Raw genomic sequence first — 18,247 nt, 5'->3', positions numbered from 1 at the left:
TGCCACAATATAGAACCCCCTCTATACCCATTCCCCCAACTAAGCACTCGTATTCACAGGCTGGAGTCCCCAGAGGGTTCAGTGATTACTATTCCCTCCCCAGCACTAACGATGATGTATGGTCATGATTCTACAACTCTAGCTCGCAAGCCCCCAAGGGTGTGCACCCCACTGAAAACTAGCAAGTAACCATTCCATCCATTTGCCCTGGCAGTCCCAGTGACTAGCTTTCTCTTCCTCAACTGTGCCTCCTGGTTTCCTGGATGAAATCCCACCTTCTGCAAAAAGCTTCTTCTGATTTCCCATAATGCCAATACCTTCCCTCTCAGGTTATTTACAGTTTGTCCTTTTATCTACCTTGTTTGTAAATAGTTATTTGCATGTTGTTTACCCCAATAGATTGTGACCTCCCTGAGGACAGGGACTGTTTCTGTGTTCTCTGTATCCCTAGTACTTGGCACAGTGCCTAACTTAGTAAGTCCTTAATAAATGCTTGACAACCTGACTATCCTCAATTATCTTTCAGCAATAGCATTTACTAAGATGTTTGGTACAAAATATTCCTTTCAAACCATGACACAATCTCTCTTTGCACACAAGGTCTCTGGGGAGAGTAGACAAAAGTGAGGGACGTATGTAGAGAATTCATAGCAACGAAAGAGCTGTGCACCTCACAAGGCCCTCTGCCCTCACAGAGGTCTCATGAGGTTCCTTCAGGACCTAGTAGAAGCCCAAGAGTCCTCTGCTGTTCCCTACTGCTTCTAGAATAAATAGACTCATCTGGTTGACATTTAAAGCACTTCTCACAATCTGTTTCCAGCCTATGGTTCCAGACTCATTTTATATTATTTCCCTTTAAAAAAGTCTACATTTTGGCCAATCTGAACTTGACCTTCCATCTCCTGGTTCAGTCCCCTTTATAACTGATTCCCGTCCACACCATCATCCCAGCCTCAGAATCCTTACCTTCTTTCAAACTAAGGGGCTGCCTCCTAGTGGAATCTTTTCTGGAATCTCTTGCTCCTGAAATTATCTTGTATTTACTTTTGCATAAATGTTTTATTTCACTAGGAGAATGTAAACTCCTTGATGATAGGACCTGTTTTTCATCTTTGTATTTCCTGCACCTCACACAGTGCTTCATAATAGGCATTTAATCAATGTTTCTTGAATTGAACTGAATTTGCTAGGGAACTAAATTAATTAGTGCCGGAAGTTGTCATAGATAATCTGTCCTGTCTCAATTATAGCTCACTCTAGTCATAGAATAAGGTCCTAAAAGGGAATACATCATGTACATATATTCTCTAATATTCTGTCTACAGTTCAGGGAATTTTTATTGTCCAAGGCTCATTCTTACAGTACAAAGTTGGATAATAAGAGTTAATGTAGATAAAAATGATGAACCAGTTGGTGTTAGCCAGTGCACATTTATCATACCCCTACAAGGTGCCAGGCAGTGTGCTAGGCCTGTTCTGAAGGAGCTTTCAATCTAATGGATATCTAACGCATATGGAGGCAAATATCCACACTGAATATTATTCAGGAACCCCACAGTCTCCAAAGATACTAATACTCCTGGATATGACCTTTCTTAGAGAAATAAGGCTCTCTCTGGGGAAATTCTGCCCACAGTGGGACAGGCTATGGTAGTTTACAGAATGAGAAGATTCAGAGTAGAAAGGAACTTCAGAGATCATCTAGTCCAAGCATAAAGAGGAGTCATACTTTCTTATTTTTCAGAACCAGCTCTGCCCAAGAGCAATTGCAGCATTGGAACCTCTGGTCTAACAGATCAATTCATGTACAACAATTTGTACTTTAGAACTTAGTCTTTCTCAAAGGAGAAAAAAAATCATATACAACCTAGTCAATAATACAAGGCAATTATAGGTATTGACTGGGATCTCTATCCTGCCCTTCAAACCACAGAAAAAAAGAGTCCCTTTCTTAATTCTCTTTGCCCCAGAAAAGGAAATGCTGACCTATCCATGCCCAGGGAAGTGCCCTATCCAGACAGATCTGCATTCTCAAAGTAGGAAAGTCAGCAATCCAGATGTCCTTAAATCAAAAATGAATACATGGCAGGATACAGAAAACTTGATTCAGCCTGACTCTCTTATTTTGAGGGGCAAAAGCAGAATTTTAAACAAATATTAACCTCCTGCAAAGAAATGGTCATACTACTTTTGCCTTCCAGAAAAGACTGGAGGGACATGAAGAAAAGGAAAATCTTAATTAAAAGGAAAAATTTATATCACAGTTACTCCTGCTATTCAACTCATGTCAGACAGGTAGAAAAGACAGGAATAACATGAATGTACAGCCCCACCAGGATCTATGAGAAACAATCAGACATGTATCTACAAGGCACGTAGTTGGTTCCCCTAAAACACTGATTTTCAGGAGGAAAATGTATATAAGTTTTCAGAACTCAATTAAAGATTCTATAAATTTGAGTCAGTTTTAAGACTAAGTTAACCAACATACCACACCCAGCCAGAGGCAAGGAGGCAAACTTCCTAAGAGGCTGGTCTAAAAATAAAACTAGACTGTCAAGTGTTCTCAAGAAATTCTATGTGCATTGATTGGAATGTGATGCTAATTAGCATACTTTTGTTAGTGATTTGCAAGAAAAAAAAATCTTCAGATGGCTGTGGTTGGTCAAAGCCAATAACAAAAGAATACACATCCCACTTAACATCTGAATCCACACAGACCGGATTCTAGCAGCAGTATTAGGAGAAAGAAAACCAGAAGTCTCTTAAATGAAAGATCTAAATTAAAACACTGGAAATTACCCAATTAAGCCTGTCAGAAAATGTCAGAACCAGAATGATTCTAGAACACTACAATATTAAAAATGAAATGTTTTAATAATTAAGAAATTTTAGCCCATAGCCCAAATACAAAGACAATATTACAAAGAGGCCCATGATAAAGTAATTTTCAAATGCAGAGCTGCATATTTGGAACCTACTTGTTCAAGTTGGGTGAGCAGTTCAAGGTCCTTCTCCTGCCTCCACCACCACTACTACCCTGGGCAGTATAGGCCCAAAACCCATCCTTCCAAATGCATTGCAGCAATTCAGTTTTTAAATCTGAAGACATTTGCTTTGAAGATTTTCACTCCTATGAGCAGAACTTTTGTAAGCCTATTTAAAGCATTTTAAGGTTTAAGCTTCTCAGTTATACCCTTTCCACACTTCCACTGACTGACAAATTAATCTACCATCTTTCAATAACAATCATTAGGATAAGAATTTTAAGTCAACACTAAGGTATACAATGATGTTTAGCTAAAAACCTACTCCCAAGACATAGACATCATCTATCATCTTATTGTTAAACAAAATAAACCTTATGCAATTTTTTCTGCCATTAAATGACAAATTATTAAAGTAAAATGTTGAGGCCAAAATCTTACGTAATTCCAAAGTTGCTATAAATTTAAATCGCACATAAAAATTAAATCAGAATATTTGCAGAAATAGTTTATAGTATTAACTGGATAGAACAGAGCTTTTTCTTTTTTAAATTTAAACTGAACCTATGATTCCATTTCATAAAAAGTAAAATTAAATGGAATTGAATTATTTCTCTAGTAATAGATACTGAGTTGAGAGTTACAGGGGATAAAAAGATTAATAAAATCTTGCTTTCAAGAAACATAATTCCAGAAAGCCTTCCAATTCAAAGAAACTTTAAGAAACAACACCTTGGGGGGGGGGGGGCAAACGATATTTAATCTTGAGTAAAAATGCAATCTTTTTTTTCACCCTAATATTTAATACTCCAAATTTCACACTGTATGTTTTAAACTACCAAAGCAATCAATTTGTGACAATTCTAATGAGTCTGAGGTTTAAATTATGAGCCCAAATATTGTTATTCTCTACTCTATGTTTTGATTATTCCAATGACCTAATCATTCATTCTCTTCTAACCCTTTCTTATATTAAATCATACCCAGTAAACTTTTTTTTGATGAATTTCACAGAGATCTTCTATTTAAATGTTAGGAAGAGAGGCTGCTTAGAGCTACTGAAACATAAATTACTTGGTTCCTGGAAAATACAAATGTGTCTCTGCTGACAAAGACAAACTCCGTGGACCTAATTAGATAAGTTCTAAACAAAAAGAGTAACAAGTTTATTCTCCCAAAGTATTAGCCTTCAAATGAATCAATTGTTTCCATTTCAAAACAACCGGACTAGCACTGAAGATATTAAATATCAGACTGTGACTTAATTGTATATGCACTACATACCATACCAAGAAAGATTTAGAAATTTCTATAATAAAGGAACATTGTTACCACAGCACAAAAGCATTAGTGCCATTCTAACAAACTTGCTAGTGGACATGAACCTTCTGTGTGTAAAAATGATTATAATCAGAAAATGAATGTATTTCAAGGTAAAGAAAACATTCAATTGCACCCTCATCAGCCTTTGCTATGTCCACTATAATTCACTGGCAAGTCATGGCATCACCTTCCTGATATCATGGCCCTCTTCAAGAACGAAGGGCAAACAACATGGGTACTGCACATCTATTTGCACACTACACAGGTTTATTCCATTAGGTTGTTGTTACTATTGCTGAGTGTGTGTTTCAGGGTGGGGGAGTTAACCATTTTTTTTTTACAAGCTATCTACCCTACCATCCGCAATCCTCAGATTTCATCGTGCATGCTTAGACGCTGCCCAACGGTTTCCAACATATACTAATACACACACAACTAGAATACTAAAAATTAGTCTGAACTACATTTTACAATTCAGCGTTTTGCTTTCAAGGCTAACTATTTCAAAAAGGGCCCAAGAGAACATTATTCATTACTGCATAAATACAGAAGACACAGCCTAAAATTCCAAGCAACCAAGTAACAAGAAACAATAATATTGTTTTGATATAATAAAAACCATCATTTCAAAAGTTTACCAGTTTCAGCACCGAGAGCACAAAAGAAACCTCGTTCTCAAATAGAAAGGATAATCATCAATTCTCATTTAAAGAGACAAACACTAAATGAACTAATTTCCATAAGACACCAGTCTGTGTTTAACATATGCTAGGACTGCCCTGTGCCCTATGCAGCTGGCCATATCCCCTAGAGTCCGACCCTGTCCTGCTAACAGTATTTCCACAAAAAGAAAGTGACCAAGTGAGGCATGAAATTAAATGGGACGAATGGAGAAAGAATCTCTTCATGAAGAATGCAGAGGTTAGTTGACACTCCAGGACCAATATTTCCCAAACCTTTTTCTGCCTATATCTTCTTGCATCTGACAAACTTTTGCAAATGAGTTTCTTACAGAACCTCCCTAGAATTAAATTGAATTTACTTACTTACACATCACAGCAAAGTCAGCCCCAGTTCCTTTCTCCAAAAACTACCCTGCCCCCAATCCATTTTCACTAAGCAAAAGCAGCATCTTCAGCGCAAAAGAACACAGGCTCCCTTGACTATCCCACCTGCCCGGCAACACGCACACAAGGAGAGCTCACGATCTGCTCCTCCTCCCAATTTTCACCCCTCCACCCCTCCCAAAAAAAGCCCTAAGTGAAAGGGGCGGGGACAGTATTGACGAAGCGAGAGGCGCTGCTAGGAGCCCAGCTGCACCGAAAGGTCCCATTTGTCCTGACACCGTCTTCGCTCTGAGAAGCCTCCTCAGTGTTGACCAAAAATCGGGGATGCCAGGCTGGCCCGGCACCAGGAGCCTCAAAGTCTGCCAGATTCGCTGGCCTGGCCTCTACAGTGAGGGGCTTGTGCTCCGAAGCCTCGGGGGTCCCTCCTAAGCGCCAGATCTACGATCGCCCCCCTCCCCGACTCAGTTTCTTCATCTGTGCAAGGAGAAGCTCGAGGCCCTTTTGCAGTTCTGGATCAACGATCGCCCCCTCCCACCCCAAAGCCTCAGTTTCCTCATCTGTACGGGATGGGTGGGGGCGGGGGGGGCGTCTCTTGCAGCTCTAGATCTCTGATTCCCCTCGCCTCAGTTTCCTCATCTGTACAAGGTGGGGCTCAGAGTCTCTTGCAGCTCCAGATCTATGAGCAGCCCCCCACCGGCCTCAGTTTCCTCATCTGCACGGGATGCGCTCGGGGCCCTTCCCGGCCGGAGCTCGGCGGGCAGTGCTCATCTCCCTCAGCCCTCACTCCCCCGCCGGGCCGCGGCCTCCTCGAGCGGAGAACCGGGCCGGGCCGGGCCGGAGGCCCCGTGCTCGCCTGCCGGGCTGAGCCGACTGGGCCGCCTACCTGCGGGGCCGGTGCGCGCCGCGTGCGTCCCGTCCCGTCCCGTGCGTGCCCGCGGCCCGGGCCGAGGCGGCGGCGGCGGCGGCGCGTCGTGTGCGCCGAGGGCCCAGGCCCGATCAGCGGCGGCGCGTCCCCAGCCCGGGGGAGGGGGCCCCGGGCGGCCCCCGCATCGTCCCCGGGCAGGGGCCCGCCCGCCGGCCGCCGCGGAGTCGAGGGCCCGGGCCGTCCGCCGCCGCCGTCCCGGCCCGACCGAGCCCGTGGAGGGGCGCTCCCTGCCCGCCGCGGCGCCCGCGCTCGCGCTCCCGCTCCGGCGCCCGCTCACACCAGTTCCCTCACTGCTGGTGGCGGCTCGCTGCCTCCATCTAAAATGGCGGCCCCAGCGTCCGCGACGAGGAGGCTCGGCGCTCCTCGGCCTAACCTGCGGCGCCTCCCCCGCGCCGCCCCCACCTACCGCGGCCCCCGCCGCCGCCACGGCCCAGGCGTCCATTCATCGGCTCCGGTATCGTTCCCTCTTCCCTGGCTCAGGCCCCGCCCCCTGGAGGCGGGGCTTCGGCGCAGCTGCAGCCGCCATTTCGGACTGCGAGCGAGCGGGCGAGCCGCGGCTACCGAGCCCAGGGCGGGGGCGGGGGGAGGGGGTGAGGCTCCCCGAGGGCCGGGCGGGAGCAGAGCCGAGGCCGGCGGACCCCCCGGGACCAAGACGCCGCGGGGGTCCCAGGGGAGCCGAGGGAGGCCTCTGCTACTAGAGGCCGGCCCGCGGCTGGAACCGACCCGGCGCCCCTCCCCCATAGACGGCGCCCGGCGGTGCCGCGGCCTCTTTACAGCTAGGGACACCGAGGCACCGGGGACTCCAAGGAGGGCAGGACGGCGCAGTGGGAGAGACAGCGTGCAGACAGCTCTGTGCATAAAAGCTGTGCAACAGTAACAGTAACCATGTCAACTTCTGCAGCGCTTGGTGCACTTAGAGACGCCCTCCCGGTGCCCTCCGCCTCCCCTAACGACTCTCGTTACACATAGGAGGAAACTGAGTCTGAGAGATGCTCATAACGGGGAGCGCTCATACGACGCTTCAAGGTTTGCAAGGGATGGGTTGTCTCGTTTGATCTTCCCAGCAACCCTGTGCTGCCGGTACTATTATCCCGATTTCTCAAATGAGGAAACAGCCTCAGATGGTCCTAATAGCTCAAATTTATACAGCCGAGTGAGTTTGATGTTACTTTGTTCGAGCCTCCTAACAATCTTGTGAAGTCGGTGCTATCGCTGTCTCCACTTGACAAATGGAAGCCGCCCCCACTTGCCCAGGGACTTAGTGTCTGAGGCAGGATTCGAACTCAGGTATTCCTGACTTCCAAGTCCAACCCTCCAGTAGCCACAGTGACATCTAGCTGCCTTGTGACACATTTAAAGCTGAGAGGGACCCCAAAGGCTAGCTAGGTCAACCCCCCTCATTTTCCAGATGAGAAAACTGCCCAAGGTTGCACCGTGGCCAAGACTGGAACCCAAACCCTCTGACACTAAAGACAATCTACTTTCTTTCCCGTCTACCACACTACCTCTTCTGGGATAAATGACATGCTCGAGATCATACATCCAGGATGCATCTGAACTCTTAGTTACCTTTGACTTAGTTACACCTGAATTCTTATCTCGGGAGTACTATCTATTCAGGTATTTCTGGTAGAATTTCTTGTAAGACATTATGAAAGATTCCAAGAACTAGGAATGTGATACAGGATCAAAAAAAAAAACCTCATATAAGCACAATATAAATAATAAATAATACCACCTACCTCGTAGGGTTGTCATGAAGATTCAGTGAAACTATTGAAAGTAGTTTGCAAATGTAGATGCTACTGGATAATCATGTCATTCCCAAGCCTTTAAGGAGTTTACAATTTGGAGGAGAACATGAAGCAGCAGCTTTATCTCAGGCACTTTTGACACTTTCCCCAATGCTCTGGAGGTGATTTCTTCCTACTTAAATTTATCATATAACTCCCCCGGACCTCTTTTTTGCAATTAATCACATTCTCTCTTACAGCCATTTTTGTCTTTACACCCCCATTTGGTTGTAAGCTTCTCAGGAGCAGGTTTGGTGACTTAGCTGTCTTTGTATCCCCAACAATTAGGAGTTAGCCTTTAATAAATGTTAGTTGAAGTAATAAAGCACCAAAGATGTAAGTGGCCTAAGAGGGGGCTTCAGGGCTAGGGTGTGTCTTGAAAGTGAATGAGGAGACTTATCTTAGAGCTCAGTGTCAATTCGAGATTGAGGACCCTCCCACCCACAAAGCTGTATGCATGCCACTTCACTTCTCTGAGATTCACCATCCTAATTACTGATTGATTAATTTAAGGAGGATAATATCTATATTACCTGCCTCACTGGTTGTGGTTCAGATCAATTCAGTTTATAATATATACAGAACTTTGTAAATCTTAAAAGGGTTATGTAAACCTCACTTGCCTTGGAGAGCAGTGGGAATAGCTGTTTAAAAGGATTCTTCTTCCCCTCCCTCGACTGATCCCGCCCAGTTGGCTTTTTTTTTTTTTTGGCTGCCCAAAGTACTTTGAAGTTTCCAGGAGAGTAGCAACCTGTTTAGAGGCTGAGACTGCTAGCTGTCAGGCTTAAAAGAAGGCTATTAGACAACAAAGCTTCACCAGGCAAAGCTCCATAGAGAACATTGGGCATTGGGGTCAGGCCTCAACTGTGTATAGATGTCTATTGACTAAGGTGTGGCCTTATCTATTTACCGGGTGTGCCTAGTGTCTGCCTTCCCCTCCTTCTAGACTCTCCTTACGCTGCTGCTTCTTTTAATTTCCCATTTTAAAATAAATAGGATTCTGTTTTCTCAGTGACTCCCTTTCCCCTGTCTCACCTGTGTGCCCTATTTTCTTCTCAACACACTATTTCCTTAAATCCAGTTCTCTGCCCAGAATCATAATTTCCTATTTGGAAAGGTCACCTTGTCCAACCTGCACCTGAAAAAAGATTGGATACACTTGGGGCAGCTAGGTGGCATAGCAGATAGGGTGCTAGACTTGGGAGTCAGGAAGACGAGTTCAAATCCAGCCTCAGACCCTTAGCTGTGTGATCCTGGGCAAGTCACTTAACTCTGCCTTAGTTTCCTCATCTGTAAAATGAGCTGGAGAAGGAGATGGCAAACCGTTCCAGTATCTTTGCCACAAAAACTCCAAATGGGGTCACAAAGAGTTGGACAGGACTGAAGTGACAAGGGTGTTTTTGCTTAAAGTCCTAAAGTGATGACCCACTACATTCCAAGACAAGCCATTCAACTCTGGGATAGCTTTCCTTAGGTCAAGCCTAAATCTACTGTTTGCTCTCACTTTTGTCTTCAGTTATCAGGCACAAGTCAATCACTTAAGTGCTTATTGTGTGCCAAGCTACTGTGGATAAAAAGGTAAAACTGCCCTGCCCTCACGGGGCATACATGTATGTATGGGAAACAACATGTTCCCATCCAAGCATACACAAAGTCAATGCAAGGTGATTTTACTTGGCCAACCTTTTCCACAAGATGGCCTTTAAAGTACTTAAGCAGCTGCTGTGTACAGCCCAACCATTCTCCACCCTAAATGTTTGTGGGACACCAGCTGACCCAACACAGATCTTTTAACCCAAATATCTCAATAACATTTATAGCTATTCAGGCACCCTATGCTTCCTTCCCCCCCCCCCCCCATTCCATCTTTACTTCCACTCTGCCCTAGGGGACATTGTGGGGAAATTTCCTTTATTATGAACCTCATTCTCACCTTCTCTACGTGATCTCACCTTAGAAGACATATGATTCTATCCAAACAGTTTTACATACTTCATATCTCTATCCTACAAAGACTTTATTCTTTGTTCCTCCTGATTCCGTAGGGCAGATGTCCCATATTGCCATTTCCAGGCCATTAAACCACTCTTGTCATTTGGAATGCATAATATTTCCCATTACCATCTTGAAATCCTTACCACTATTATTTAACAGGATCCATTTCTACCTTTGTAGAGGACCTCAGTAATCAAATCTCATTTCCTTTCCTCATAAAAATCCTGTGGTTAGCATCATCATTGGTGGCTTCAATGTGCTGATGACCCATCAGACACCTTCATGTTTCCTCTGGGTTGATCTCTTTTCACTCTGCTGTCTTCCCTTTCTGTACCATATTAGGTACATACTAATACTGCCATACCCTAAATCCTTTCTCTGTTAAACTTTATTCATAAGTTTTGAGGACCTGCTGTGTGCCTGATGCTGTTAATAACTGTGGGCAATAGAAAAGAAGTATATTTCATAATTTCTACTTGCAATCAGCCTATATACAATCTGGTTGGGGAGATTTAATTCAGTACCTTGATAGATCCATTAATTCATTGGTGCAGGAATGCTTAATCTTCAGTAAAAATTTCAATCTATCCATAACTGTCTTATTTCCCTCCAAACATCCTTGCATTGCAGATTTATTCAACATGCTGGAGCTCTTCCTTTGGGTCTGTTCCCTGGGCTTCCATGATTTACAGCCATTCCACATAAACAGGATAGCGTCAGAGTTTGAAAATTGACCTTTGGTGGCAAGGAGCAGTTGAAGATTATGCAAAGTGCTATCCAGTCTTCCAAATGTGAGGCAGCCTGCTCTCTTTTTCCCATTCAGTTTTGGTCCTAAGTCACTGCCCATCTGCAGTTGGGAAAACAAAACTTAGACAAAATGCTGAACAGGACAAGAGAGAAGAGAATTAAATGCCCAAATATCTGACAGAGATAATAAGTTTTCCCAAGATCCTTTAGGGTCTTGGGCTGGGCCTTGAATGTCTTTCTTCTTCTCAATTCAGTTGAACCTTTCTCAGGCACTTACTATGTACATGACACTATGCTAGGTGCTGAAGACGCCAACAAAAAAAATGCAAATAGTGCCTGACCTTTAGCTTGAATCCTACTGAAGAATGCAGCGCGAATACAAGTAGGATTGTAGGCTCAGAGCTTTGAAGGAACCTCCAAGGCCTTCTATTTCAACCTCCTCATTTTACAGAAGAGAAATCTAAGGCCTGGTCAGATTAAGTGGCTTGCCTAAGATTGCATATGTAGTAAGAATCAACCAGGCTTTGAGCCCAGGTTTGAGCTCAGTCTTCTTTCTACCATACTACATCTTTCTCAAAACAAAACCCCCAAGGCATTAGATGACCCTCCTGCCCCTTTCAATCACCATCTTATTTCTTTCCTTCCTTTCATAAATCCTAGTAGTTCTCAATTTTCATCGCCTTAATATCCTATATAAAAAGCCTTCTAAATACATCAGATTGTCTTTACTCAAGCCTAATCTTTAATCTCTCTGCAACATTTAAAAACTGATAATTTCCCTCCTTGAAACTCTTGTCTTTTCTCTTCTTTCCTTTTTACTTCTCAGGTTACTTTTCACTTTCCTTCAAAGGCTTCCATTCTTCCTCTTGCCTCTTAAATACAATATTCAGATCACCTGTGAATGTTCTTAGCCTGCTATTTCCTTCCCTTAGCATGTTCTTCTACCTCCTTTCCCTTGTCCATGGGCCCTGCCTTAGTCCCACTTCCTCCATGAAGTCATTCCTCAATATTTTACCCTACCCTATTCTTTCCCTTCTCATATCTTTTATCATCTATGTGCTGTGCCATCTACTTTGACACTTTAATCAACCTAGTCTTGTATTCTGTGATAGAATCACGTAGTCTTTCCTCCAGTAAGCTAGGTGGCATAGTGAGTAAAGTGCTAGCCTTGGAATCAGGAAAGACCTGAGTTCAAATTTCACCTCAGACATTTATAACTGTGTGAACCTGGGCAAGTCACTTAACCCTGTTTGCCTCAGTGTCTTCATCTGTAAAGTGAGCTGGAGAAGGAAATGGCAAACTATTCTAGTATCTTTGCCAAGAAAATCCCCAAAGGGGGTCACATCAGACATGACTAATTGACTAAAAAAAGGTCTTTTCTCAAATATAAGCTACTTGAGGGCATTTAATTTCTTTTATAACTGCCACAGTATCTAGCCCATTGCTAGGCACCTAGGTCTTTAATAACAAGCTGTAGTGCTAGATGAACTTGGGAACAAAATGTGACCTCAGGATGTCCTAAAGTAAACTAGTCATTTGTTGAGTAGAAGGTTGGTCAGAAAGAGGGATGAGAAGTTTCAGTTTGGTTGTTTCACTGTTACTGCTACCCAATGACTGAAACAGAAGTCATTTTCTCTAGGAACCTTTACTCTTTATGCCTTCTTATGCAAAAGGAAGTAAAGAATTAAGACAACTCTGCAAGGTACAGACCATAAAAATACTTTCTAAAAATATTTTTAGTAAAGTGACTCACTTTCATTTTCATGCTCAGCACCTGACCTAGTACCTGACAGACAGTGGCACATAACAAGCGCTCATTGAATGATTGAGAATGTCTCAAGAACTACCAGACAATTGAGGCAAAGGATTTGGTTATGGGGGTGGGGGGAGGTTGTTTGGCCTTAAATTATCTTGATAATTATCTCAATTTTCTGATCCACTTTTCACCTATAGATACAACTTGTATTAAAAATTATGTGCACTCTAGTAGGGGCTGGGTCTATCAAAATTGCCTTCCACTGTTGTCCTAAACCCCAGGCTCAAGAGGTAATGTCCTTTTTGGACTCATTTCTGATGACAATCCATATTCAGCAAAAGAAGTTCCATTTTCCTTTTGTGAAGATAGTTCTCTCTAGGCGGGTCTGGAAATCACAATTATGTTCACACACACTTTCATTAAGTTACCTTCAAAGATTAGAGTCAGTGTTCCTTTCAGTTGCCAGTGTTATGTATGCAGTCCTGGAGTAGTTACATTTGTTCTAGCTAAAAATCTAGATGATCCATGTAGGGTGCCCTGGAAAGTTTCTTCTGACACTGTAACTTCTGAGGATCCAGTCTTTCACTGGAGCATACTTTGGAATCTCTTATGTATCTGTATTGCTGAAGGCACATAGAGTGTTCAGTGTTATAGATACAGTCTAGCCAAGTTGCCACCACTCTCTCAGGGCACTCTTTTCCCAGAAACTTGTTTCAACATGCTCAGATAACTTTGATGTTATTATTAACTAAATTTGCATTCCTGACAAATAGACAATAGTACCTTCTGGTAAGGAGATCACTGAAGTTTCAGGGATGGTATCCTTTATTCCTCATATTAAATTTCTTCCTTTAGTCTCTTAGATTATGAACCTTGGCTACAAGTGTTGATACAAAAAAAAATCAACTCTGCTCAAGAATTGTATGCCTTTCTTTGGAATTATAATACCTGCCTTTTAAAAAATAAAATTAAGACATTTAAATTTTGGAAGATATTTTGCATAGTTCTTTTTCTTTCTTTCTTTGCCCTTTCTTTTTGGCTACTATTTCTGCTTTTTCATGTTTTATTTCTCTGTTCTCCCTCTAAAACATTTTTTAAATTAAACATGTGACCTGGTAATTCTAAGATCACTAAACATGGAGCCAGGAGATCTGGGTTCAAACTAGCACCTTTATTATAGGCCTGGACTTGGAAAGTACCTTACAGACCATCTCGTCCAACCCCCTTATTTTACAGAGGAGAGTTGAAGCTCAGAGAGAAAAAGTGATTGCCAAAGGTCATAGATTTCAGAGCCAGGATTTGAACCCAGTTCCTTTGACTCCAACACTACCAGTGCTTTTTCCATTCTCTAGCTACATGACACCATTGAGATGTCACCTAACTTCTCTAAATTTCTTTTCTCATCTGTATAATAGAGATTATTATAACTGGCATGCCCTATCATGCTGGAAAGGCCTCAAGTATGGGAGTGGCAACAGACAATTTGTATACCTGAGGCCAGACTAGCCAAGCTCTGAGAGTCCTATCACCATATGATGAATTTTTGGCCATAACAACTCATGGAGATGTTTGCTAAGGTGCAAATGGGTTGAAATCTGTGTCATCACAACGAAGAAAATCAGGGATCCTTTTTAGTACAATTGGGATAATAATAACGACAGCCACCCTATGTCACAGGGTTGTTGTAAAGAAAAGTTTCATAAACTTTATAAAGCACTATTTAAGCATCAGCAATTATTATTGTTAACAGATTCATTTTTATCAGGAAAAGCCAATCTATTTTTAGAACTAAAGGAATTGGAGTATAGTAGGTGCTTTAATAAATGTTGGATTGACTTGAGTTGTCAATTCAGCAATTCTGTACAATGAATTGCTTTCAGTACTGAAGATACAGAGTATACAAGTTTTACTCTTATTGCCGTTTACAAAATAATTGGGATGAGGAACATATACAAATAACTGTAATTAATATTTTAAAATTATTTAGAGAATAGGAAAGGTCAAATAGTAACATCAAAAATTCAAGGATCACTTCATAGAGGAAATGTCATCCCAGCAGGGCCTTGAAGGAGAGGAAGGATAGCAATAAGACGGGGCAGGAGGATCTATTTCAGGCGAGGAAGTTACATGCTCCCGAAGGCGTGGAGGTAGGAGAGGACAGAAAGTGGTCAGAGAACAGTGAATACTCAAGGTTTCATTGAGTTTAGACTGAGTGAAAGAAAATCATTAAATAAGACTCAATGAGCATCATAGCAAAGGGCCTTGAATGCCAGGCTAGGTAAAGTTTGTGTGGAAGCTTTAAAAAAAAATGTCTATATGATCTAGTTACATTTAATTTGGTAATCAATAGGTAGCTACTGAGGTTTTTGAACAGGAGAATGACATGGTCAGAATTGTATATTAAGGGAGATTACTTTGGAAGCTGCATGTGAAGAATGAATGGGAGGGCAGAAAGAGGCAGAGACATCAAATGGCTGTGATATGGAGAAAGTTCTCCTATTTTATCTTTGGGGCCAAGCTTGTTCCTTATAATTTTGAAACATTCAGTTTTGTTTGCTTTGTGGTTGCTCTTCTTTTCATTTATGTTGTGTAGTACACACACACACACACACACACACACATTATACATGTATGTATATATACATACACATGTATGTATGTGTGTATGTATAGTTTTCCTGGTTCTGCTTACTTCCCTTTGCATAAATTTGTATAAATTATATATTCCCTGTATTCATTATATTTATCATTTCTTACGCCATAGTAATATTCTATTATATTCATGTGCATGGTTTGTTTAGCCATTTCCAAACTGATGGGCATAGACTTTGTTTCAAGTTCTTTGCTATCTCTCTCTCTCTCTCTCTCTCTCTCTCTCTCTCTCTCTCACACACACACACACACACATACACACACACACACACACACACACACACATGAATGATACTATACATATTTTTTGTCACTGACCTCCTTGGGATATATGCCTAGCAGTGGAACCTGGGTCAAAGGGTATGAACATTTTAGTCACTTTATTTGCATAACTCCAAATTACTTTCCAGAAAGACTGGCCTACTTCACAGCTGTTCCAACAATACTTTAGTGTACCTGTCTTCCCACAAACCTGCCAACATTGATCATTCCCCAAAGACAAAGTTATTGAAGGATTCCAAAACTTAGGGAGCAGGAGTAAGAAAACGTAAGCCCCTTGAGGGAAGGGGCTGTCCTGTTTTTGTATCCCTAGTGCTAATACAGTGCCTTACACTTACAAGGTACTTCATCCACATTTGTTCAATGGAACGAGTGAAAGAAACTGAGAAAGCCTGACTGGTGAGGGAGGAGAACTAGGACAGAGCAGACCAGGCAAGCCAAGGGAGGAGAGTTCAAAGGAGGTACATGACTTGCACCCAGGTCAAAATATATCCATAAGATTTGAAGATTTACTTATTACTTCTGACGAAATTTTTCAAATAGTCCTCTGATTTGCCATCAGAGATGAAGAGGTAATCAAAGATGTCAAGAGGTGTGGGAAGGTCAAAGAGGAGGAACAGTAGTGAAAAGAATAATTAGAAACAGGACCAGTGGTCACTGGGAGAGAGCAATTTCAGAGAAGTGGCTAATGCCTCTTCATCCATATTCAAATCAGCTAACTCTACTTGTTCAAGTGCAGATCCCTTAAATGCCAGAGTCGGGAGTCTCCAGCTCATGGTTTTCATCTTCGCCCAAACAAAGCCTGTTGGCTAGCACGTCAGGTTTTCAGCCTCCTATACCTGTGATCCTTGGAATCCGGTCTCTTAATCTAGTACTCTTATTTCCTACTATATAGCAATGTGTGTCACCCAGCTTTTGGGAGTAATGAATGCACATATAAAATAAAGTACCATACATCCTGTAAGTACTCGAGAATGTTACTTAACTACAGATTAGAATACCTAAAATGAAAATACAAATATATAGGATCTGAGAGTCTCTGAACTTCAACAAAAACGTTATGCTCGAGCTGGCAGCTTTCAGCATACCCAGTTTGAAGGCTGGACAGAGGTCTTTCAAAAAATGAAAAGTTCAAATGACAGAGCTGGGCCAAAGGAGAATAATAGAAGATAGACTGAACTGAACTGATGTTATAGAGATAGATGGTGTGACCTGGCTCTGACATCCTGTTTGACTGGTTGCTGTGCTAGGAAGCTGCAATGCTCTCTACAGTGCTCTCTAGTTACTGTGCCAAGAGGAAATACTGCAGTCTACAATGCTCCCCATATCACAGGGAAATAGCAATGCATGCAGAGAATCCCAGCTTACCCAATGCCGCCATTGTGGAAACTAACAGCTGTGCCTGACTTTCCATATACTGCTCCCAATGTGTGGTGGAGGGGGTAATTTTGCAAAATATGTAATGGAATGCCTGCTGCTTGAATTGAAATCCTTGTTCTTTATTTTGTGTTCTATTTTAAATAAATGTTTTTATGATAATGTGATGGTACATGATTAATTTTATCTGGGCCAAAAGGATCCAGTGGAAAATGGGTATCCATGAACAGTGGTTTTCAATAGATGATGGATCTAAACAGGTTGTGAGAGCCTGAATATGCCCAGGGAATGCTATATAGCAGAAGCTCATTGCTGGATATTGTTTTGAAATTTGGGGGCACTTTTTTTTCAGTAAGACTGCATTAAAGTCATGCTGAAGGATATTTACTCTAGCAATTAAAGGACCCATTGCAAATATTTTCTTTTCTTTTCTTTTCTTTCTCTGTAGAATGTAATTAATAATCCAAAGGTTTTTTCCCCACTGAAATTCATATTGACCAATCCAGTTGTTTTACTCTAACCATTATACTTTTGTGTCACTAAAGACTTTCTTTTTGCTGTCAGTACAGAAATGACAGTTAACCAGCCATTATGTATTTCATGTTTGAATGATCACTATGACTATGCAGTTATTGGAAGACTGGTGCTTACTCACAAGCCTTACCTATACCAAGGACTAGTTTTGGGTATAACCTTTAAATATGGTGGCAGCTAGATAGCAAGGTGAATAGAACATCAGGCCTGGACTGGAGTCAAGAAGACCTGAGTTCAAATCTGGCTTCAGACAAGTGTGTGTGTGACCCTGGGCAAGTCACTTAACCCTATTTGCTTCAGTTTCCTCATCTGGAAAAATGAACTGGAGAAGGAAGTAGCAAACCACTCCAGTATCTTTGCTAAGAAAATCCCAAATGGGGCCACAAAGAATCAGACATGACTGAATGGACTCAACAACAAGTTAAATGCCCACTGTTGAGTAGTATCTGGTGAGAAAATTTGAAGCTTTCTTGGTGGGAGGAGTGATCCAAGACAAGACAAGATTGAAAACAAGCACTCTAGTAGAGCAGCTCAGGCTCCTAATACAGAAAGAACCTCCCCTGCAGAAGCTGATGAGTTGGTAACAGCAGTATCTTCAGCAGCTCAGGACATGGGAACAAAAAGTAGTGTAGCATTCCTACTACAAGAGACTGAATAGGGAATCTATGGACCTTTATAGAGGGTCATCCCAGTCCACCAAATGAACAGGAATAGCATTTGACAGATGGAGAAGAACATAAATTTTTACTAGAGAACCTGTTCTTGATACCATATACTTATTTAACATTCAGTGCCCTGATCTTACAGTCTTT

General features: G+C 42.2%; 1 protein-coding gene across 2 annotated transcripts in view; it reads right to left on the bottom strand.

The window, feature by feature from the left end:
- Window positions 1-6,317, bottom strand: part of RAF1 (Raf-1 proto-oncogene, serine/threonine kinase) — a 72,311-nt gene extending 65,994 nt beyond the window's left edge. The window contains exon 1 of one of the 2 annotated variants that reach the window (XM_036738750.1): window positions 6,261-6,317. The gene's annotated coding sequence lies outside the window, so the exon portion shown is untranslated. The remainder of the gene's footprint in view (window positions 1-6,260) is intronic. The other variant, XM_036738752.1, reaches the window with a different exon arrangement.
- Window positions 6,318-18,247: the final 11,930 nt, after the last annotated feature.

The sequence above is a fragment of the Trichosurus vulpecula genome, chromosome 9 (assembly GCF_011100635.1).
Source record: "Trichosurus vulpecula isolate mTriVul1 chromosome 9, mTriVul1.pri, whole genome shotgun sequence".
Lineage (NCBI taxonomy): Eukaryota > Metazoa > Chordata > Mammalia > Diprotodontia > Phalangeridae > Trichosurus > Trichosurus vulpecula.
The sequence above is the reverse complement of the archived record's forward strand: the minus strand, read 5'-3'. Positions and strand labels throughout refer to the sequence as shown.